Genomic DNA, 8,500 nt, shown 5'->3' on the forward strand with positions numbered 1-8,500 from the left:
GGGTCATCCGCACCGAAGAGAACAAACAACAGCGCTGGATCAGAGAGGCCATTGAGATCTGCAAGCGAGGCATAAAAACCATGAACAGAGACAAGGGACCCTTCATCCTCTCTACCACCTGGAGCAGCATCTTGGCGGAGTGAACGGACAGCGGGGGGCGTGACTTGCCTTCATTCTTGTGAATGGTAAGTCACGCCCTCATGGAACATCAGCTGATAAAGACGGGCCACAAGACACCATCATGTGACACTCTGAAGAAGGCGAAAGACTTTCGTATTGTGACATCCTCAAGGCTTAAACACTCATCCGAGCAAATATAAGGTAGATTTTGTTAACCTGCCCGGAGAAAAACATCAACGAAAATAATTTGTATTTGTTTTAACCAGTTGGTGGCGCTACCACTGCGATCAAAAATAAGTTGGCAGCCGTCTTCAGGGCCTGGATATCCTCAAATGTGAAAAATTTCAAGAAGATGGATCATCTGAATCATTTTGCAGGAACTTTTGTTGCCACGGAGAATAATCAGACTCTGCGGCACCGTAATAGCCACGCCCTTCGAAGGAAAGTCACAAAAATAGGGATAGAGTAAGATCAATGTCTTGAGTCTTTTCTAGCCAATTTTCAATCGGATTCGTTAAAAGGGCACCGTGCAGTTTGTCAAAATGTAAAAAATGATATTGATTGGCGCAAGGTGTATAACTGAATATAAACATATAGATGTTTTCAGGTACCGACTCTTTATGTACATGTGAAGTTTTGGATTTTTAGCAGCATGTGCAAGAGAGTTATTAAGCATTTTGTCCATTGCGGCGAAGGAAATCTTAAGTGAAAACTTCGAAGCCCCGCCCCCGTCATATAGTATTTCGGAAACAAAAAATTTTAGCCCCAGTGTTTGTCCCAGGTCTTAAGATGCTACAGACAGAATTTTAAGGCAATCAGATGAAGCCTTTAGGATCAGGGTGCAAAAGAATGACCCCTGTAAACATGCAAAAAAGGGCAAAAGTCGGACTTTCAAAAATTCATAACTCACTTCCTATTCATATTAGACATTAAAATATCAAATTTTTCGCCATGCCCGATGAGACTGCCAAGTTTGGTGAATTTTTGTGCATGTTTCGGGGGTCAAAAATGCAATCGAACAATCGGAAAAATAATAATAATAATAATTTCTACAAAAACAATAGGGACTTCGCAGCGGTCGCTGCTCAGGCCCTAATAATAATAATAATAATAAGAGAAGATAAGATAAGATGTCCTTTATTAGTCCCACAATGGGGAAATTTGAAAGTAATAATATTTTCTACAAAAACAATAGGGACCTCGCAGCCGTCGCAGCTCGGGCCCTAATAACAATTTCTAGAAAAACAATAGGGACCTCGCAGCGGTCACTGCTCGGGCCCTAATAATAATAATAATAATAATTTCCACAAAAACAATGGGGACCTCGTAGCGGTCGCTGCTCGGGCCCTAATAATAATTTCTACATAAACAATAGGGACCTCGCCGCGGTCGCTGCTCGGGCCCCAATAATAATTTCTACACAAAGTCCATTGTGGTGACCCGCCCCCTTTTAATAAATTCAAAATGGCCGACTTCCTGTAAAACCTAGCTCATTGCTCCAAGAGACTTTTTTGTAGGTCTTGGTCTTATACATACAGTGAACCCTCGCTACTTCGCGGTTCACCTTTCGCGGGTTCAGTGCTTCGCGGGTATAAAAAATATTCGGGGGCATTGTAGTTTCGCCGAGCGGCACGACGGGGCGCTGGAGCGGTTAGACGGCCGGCGTGCGCCGAAGAAGAGCGTGGGCGAAGAGGAGAGTGGACGAAGAAGAGCACGTTCCCCCGGACACGATCGGTGGCGACGTTTCGCGCGGTTCGGACCGTACCAGAGCTCCGGCCGGCGTGCGTGGCAGTTAAGCCGTAGAGGAGCACCTTCCCCGGGCACGGGCGGTGCCAAGCGGCCCCTAAGTTTAACCGAATGGAAGCTCCGGAGGAGGAGGGCATGCACGCGTCACAGTAAGCCGAAGAGGAGCACCTTCCCCGGGCACGGGCGGTTCCAAGCGGCCCCTAAGTTTAACCGAATGGAAGCTCCGGAGGAGGAGGGCATGCTCGCGACACAGTAAGCCGAAGAGGAGCACCTTCCCCGGGCACGGGCGGTGCCAAGCGGCCCCTAAGTTTAACCGAATGGAAGCTCCGGGGGAGGAGGGTGGGCGTGTGTCACAGTTAAGCCGAATTGGAGCACCTCTTCCGCCCGGGCACGAGCGGAGCGCGAAGCTGTCAGTTATGAATGAATAAATGAATAAATAAATAAATAAATAAAGAATGGCACCTTTCATTTCACAGGGCACACCAGACGGCGTACCAGCAGGTAAAAGTCTGAGTAATTAAATAAATACAAAAAGAATGGCTGGGGAATAAAAAAATAATACGTTTTAATAATAATTTGTTTTTTTTGTTATAACATGAATTTCACTCTCTCTCTCCCCGTATATATATATATATATATATATATATATATATATATATATATATATATATATATATATATATATATATATATATATATATATATATATATATATATATATATATATATATATATTGTATTTTTTTTTTAAGCATTTTTGAAGGTGCGCCGCTACTTCGCGGATTTTCAGTTTTCGCGGGTGGTCTCGGTCCCCATTAACCGCGATAACCGAGGGTTCACTGTACTCCATAAAATTTACAAAAAGCGAGGTGAAACACTCAACCAGGGCTGCTCTGCATGTTGTGCTGGGCCACCTGGAACAACAGCGGAGCTATGCAAGGATGCTCTTTGTGGACTACAGCTCGGCATTCAACACGATCATCCCAGACATCCTCGTCGCCAAACTGGACACTCTCGGCCTCCCTGCCCTCACACGCATCTGGATTAAGGACTTTCTGACCAACAGACCCCAGACTGTGTTGCTCGGCCCCTACACGTCCTCCACCCTCATGCTGAGCACCGGTTCCCCCCAAGGATGCGTGCTGAGCCCTCTCCTGTACGCCCTCTACACCTACGACTGCAGCCCGGCCCACGGCAACAACACCATCGTCAAGTTTGCTGACGACACGACAGTGGTCGGTCTGATCTCGGAAGGTGACGAGACAGCCTACAGAGAGGAGGTAGGGAGACTGACAACTTGGTGCAAGGAGAACAGACTGCACCTTAACTCTGCTAAAACAAAGGAGATTGTCGTCGACTTCAGGAGGAACAAGACGCTGCCGCCCCCCCTCTGCATCGAAGGCGTGTGTGTGGAGAGGGTCCACACGTTCAAGTTCCTGGGAGTACAGATCTCCGATGACCTTTCTTGGAGTCACAACACCACAGCAGTGGTAAAGAAGGTCCGCCAACGTCTGCACTTCCTGAGAGTCCTCAGGAAATTCAACCTGGACAGGAAGCTGCTGCTGGCCTTCTACCACTCGTCCATCGAGAGCCAGCTGACGTACTGTGTCTCCACCTGGTACAGCGGCTGCACTGAGGCGGACAGAGTGAGGCTCCAGAGGACAGTCAAAACAGCGCAAAGGATTATTGGCTGCCCTCTCCCCTCGCTGTCGGACATCTACACCGCCCGGTGCCTCAGAAGGGCTCTCAACATCGTCAAAGACAATACCCACCCAAACTCACACCTGTTCGACCTGTTGCCCTCTGGCAGGCGCTACAGATGCATCAAATCAAGGACCAATAGACTGAGAAACAGTTTCTTTCCGAGAGCCATCTACATACTGAACTCTCACACACACACGAGACCACCCTAACCTTGCAAAACAGCATTGTGATGTGTTTCTATATGCCCTATTTAGTACTGAATTCCATTGCACTGTCTTATTTATTTATCTAATTTATATATTGTCTGTATTATTGTTGTATTGCACTGGAGAGGGGAGCCCTCTAATCTCGTTGCACACTTGAGTACAATGACAATAAAGGGATTTCTATTTCTATTCTATTCTTTTTTTAACTTTTCTCGAGGGCCATGGCGAGCCATTTAAAAAAAGCTGCACAACTAACGTATAAAATATTGATAAATTTGCTCTGCCTGATGTGTGTGTAAAGTTTCACGAGTTGTCGTTCATATTTAGAACCTCATAATCAGCGTTGTTTTATTGCCGAACAGTGCAATGCCACTCCCACAACTTTTCACGAAAAAGGATGAATTTCGTATTGTGACATCCTCATGGCCGAAACAGTCATCCGAGCATATATGAGGGCGACCTTGTTGAGTTGCACGGAGAAAAACATCCAAGAAAATAACTTGTATTAGCTTTTACCAGTTGGTGGCGCTACTACTACGATGAAAAATAAGTTGGTAGATGTCTTCAGGGCTGAAGTATCCTCAAATGTGTACAACTTCGAGAAGATAGGATCATCTGAGTCATGTTGCCGGAGCTTTTGTTGCCACAAAGTACAATCGGATTTTTCAGCACCGTAATAGCCACGCCTTTTGCCAAAACGTCACAAAATTCGGCAGAGAGTAAGATCATTGTCTTGAGTCTTTTCTGACTAATTTTCAGTCGGATTCGTCAAAAGGGCACCGTGCAGTACGTGAAAATTAAAATAAAAACAAATTTTTGATTCCACTTGGCGGCGCTGTGTGTATAACAAAATAATAACATTAAGATGTCTTCAGGTCGGGACCTTTTATTTACAGGTGAAGGTTTGGATTTTTAGGAGCATGTGCAGGGGCGTTATTAAGCATTCATTTATTTGTATTAGGTTCATTTTGTCTTCTTATTATTGATATTTGACTGATTCATTAAAAGCAGACAATTATGTTTTAGGTTAATTTTTTACCTGACATGTTTCGGCGAGTCTTTCGCCTTCTTCAGAGTGTCGCATGATGGTGTCTTGAGACCCGTCTTTATCAGCTGATGTTCCATGAGGGTGTGACTTACCTGTCAAAAAAATGAAAAATCAGAGCAGTAAAAGAACAAGCACAACATGAACATTACAAATCAGCAATCACTGACCACTGCAAAAGGGAAAACCACATCATGGACCGGGAGAAGGGCAGGGTCATCCGCACCGAAGAGAACAAACAACAGCGCTGGATCAGAGAGGCCATTGAGATCTGCAAGCGAGGCATAAAAACCATGAACAGAGACAAGGGAGCCTTCATCCTCTCTACCACCTGGAGCAGCATCTTGGCGGAGTGAACGGACAGCGGGGGCGTGACTTGCCTTCATTCTTGTGACAGGTAAGTCACGCCCTCATGGAACATCAGCTGATAAAGACGGGCCACAAGACACCATCATGTGACACTCTGAAGAAGGCGAAAGACTTTCGTATTGTGACATCCTCAAGGCCTAAACACTCATCCGATCAAAAATAAGTTGGCAGCCGTCTTCAGGGCCTGAATATCCTCAAATGTGAAAAATTTCGAGAAGATGGATCATCTGAATCATTTTGCAGGAACTTTTGTTGCCACGGAGAATAATCAGACTCTGCGGCACCGTAATAGCCACGCCCTTCGAAGGAAAGTCACAAAAATAGGGATAGAGTAAGATCAATGTCTTGAGTCTTTTCTAGCCAATTTTCAATCGGATTCGTTAAAAGGGCACCGTGCAGGACGTCAAAATGTAAAAAATTATATTGATTGGCGCAAGGTGTATAACAGAATATAAACATATAGATGTCTTCAGGTACCGACTCTTTATGTACATGTGAAGTTTTGGATTTTTAGCAGCATGTGCAAGAGAGTTATTAAGCATTTTGTCCATTGCGGCGAAGGAAATCTTAAGTGAAAACTTCGAAGCCCCGCCCCCGTCATATAGTATTTTGGAAACAAAAAATTTTAGCCCCAGTGTTTGTCCCAGGTCTTAAGATGCTACAGACAGAATTTTAAGGCAATCAGATGAAGCCTTTAGGATCAGGGTGCAAAAGAATGACCCCTGTAAACATGCAAAAAAGGGCAAAAGTCGGACTTTCAAAAATTCATAACTCACTTCCTGTTCATATTAGACGTTTAAAATATCAAATTTCTCGCCATGCCCGATGAGACTGCCAAGTTTGGTGAGTTTTTGTGCATGTTTCGGGGGTCAAAAATGCAATCGAACAATCGGAAAAATAATAATAATAATAATTTCTACAAAAACAACAGGGACTTCGCAGTGGTCGCTGCTCAGGCCCTAATAATAATAATAATAATAAGAATAAAAGTAATAATATTTTCTACAAAAACAATAGGGACCTCGCAGCCGTCGCAGCTCGGGCCCTAATAACAATTTCTAGAAAAACAATAGGGACCTCGCAGCGGTCACTGCTCGGGCCCTAATAATAATAATAATAATAATTTCCACAAAAACAATGGGGACCTCGTAGCGGTCGCTGCTCGGGCCCGAATAATAATTTCTACAAAAACAATAGGGACATCGCCGCGGTCGCTGCTCGGGCCCCAATAATAATTTCTACACAAAGTCCATTGTGGTGACCCGCCCCTTTTTAAGTAAATTCAAAATGGCCGACTTCCTGTAAAACCTAGCTCATTGCTCCAAGAGACTTTTTTGTAGGTCTTGGTCTTATACATACAGTGAACCCTCGCTACTTGGCGGTTCACCTTTCGTGGGTTCAGTGCTTCGCGGGTCTAAAAAATATTCGGGGGCATTATAGTTTCGCCGAGCGGCACGACGGGGCGCTGGAGCGGTTAGACGGCCGGTGTGCGCCGAAGAAGAGCGTGGGCGAAGAGGAGAGTGGACGAAGAAGAGCACGTTCCCCCGGACACGATCGGTGGCGACGTTTCGCGCGGTTCGGACAGTACCAGAGCTCCGGCCGGCGTGCGTGGCAGTTAAGCCGTAGAGGAGAACCTTCCCAGGGCACGGGCGGTGCCAAGCGGCCCCTAAGTTTAACCGAATGGAAGCTCCGGAGGAGGAGGGCATGCTCGCGTCACAGTAAGCCGAAGAGGAGCACCTTCCCCGGGCACGGGCGGTTCCAAGCGGCCCCTAAGTTTAACCGAATGGAAGCTCCGGAGGAGGAGGGCATGCTCGCGTCACAGTAAGCCGAAGAGGAGCACCTTCCCCGGGCACGGGCGGTGCCAAGCGGCCCCTAAGTTTAACCGAATGGAAGCTCCGGGGGAGGAGGGCGGGTGTGTGTCACAGTTAAGCCGAATTGGAGCACCTCTTCCGCCCGGGCACGAGCGGAGCGCGAAGCTGTCAGTTATGAATGTATAGAAGAATAAATAAATAAATAAATAAAGAATGCCACCTTTCATTTCACAGGGCACACCGGACGGCGTACCAGTAGGTAAAAGTCGGAGTAATTAAATAAATACAAAAAGAATGGCTGGGGAATAAAAAAATAATACGTTTTAATAATAATTTGTTTTTTTTGTTATAACATGAATTTCACTCTCTCTCTCTCTCTCTCTCTCTCTCTCTCTCCCCCGTATATATATATATATATATATATATATATATATATATATATATATATATATATATATATATATATATATATATATATATATATATATATATATATATATATATATATATATATATTCTATATATTGTATTTTCTTTTAAGCATTTTTGAAGGTGCGCCGCTACTCCGCGGATTTTCAGTTTCCGCGGGTGGTCTCGGTCCCCATTAACCGCGATAACCGAGGGTTCACTGTACTCCATAAAATTTACAAAAAGCGAGGTGAAACACTCAACCAGGGCTGCTTTTTTGAACATTTCTCGAGGGCCATGGCGAGCCATTTCAAAAAAGCTGCACAACTAACGTATAAAATATTTATAAATTTGCTCTGCCTGATGTGTGTGTCAAGTTTCACGAGTTGTCGTTCATATTTAGAACCTCATAATCAGCGTTGTTTTATTGCCAAACAGTGCAATGCCACTCCCACAACTTTTCACGAAAAAGGATGAATTTCGTATTGTGACATCCTCATGGCCGAAACAGTCCTCCGAGCATATATGAGGGCGACCTTGTTGAGTTGCACGGAGAAAAACATCCAAGAAAATAACTTGTATTAGCTTTTACCAGTTGGTGGCGCTACTACTACGATGAAAAATAAGTTGGTAGATGTCTTTAGGGCTGAAGTATCCTCAAATGTGTACAACTTCGAGAAGATAGGATCATCTGAGTCATGTTGCCGGAGCTTTTGTTGCCACAAAGTACAATCGGACTTTTCAGCACCGTAATAGCCACGCCTTTTGCCAAAACGTCACAAAACTCGGCAGAGAGTAAGATCATTGTCTTGAGTCTTTTCTGACTAATTTTCAGTCGGATTCGTCAAAAGGGCACGTTGCAGTACGTGAAAATTAAAATAAAAACAAATTTTTGATTCCACTTGGCGGCGCTGTGTGTATAACAAAATAATAACATTAAGATGTCTTCAGGTCGGGACATTTTATTTACAGGTGAAGGTTTGGATTTTTAGGAGCATGTGCAGGGGAGTTATTAAGCATTCATTTATTTGTATTAGGTTCATTTTGTCTTCTTATTATTGATATTTGACAGATTCATTAAAAGCAGACAA

Source organism: Idiotropiscis lumnitzeri, unplaced genomic scaffold (assembly GCF_059441095.1).
Source record: "Idiotropiscis lumnitzeri isolate Australia: NSW breed Sydney's pygmy pipehorse unplaced genomic scaffold, RoL_Ilum_1.0 HiC_scaffold_76, whole genome shotgun sequence".
Classification (NCBI taxonomy): domain Eukaryota; kingdom Metazoa; phylum Chordata; class Actinopteri; order Syngnathiformes; family Syngnathidae; genus Idiotropiscis; species Idiotropiscis lumnitzeri.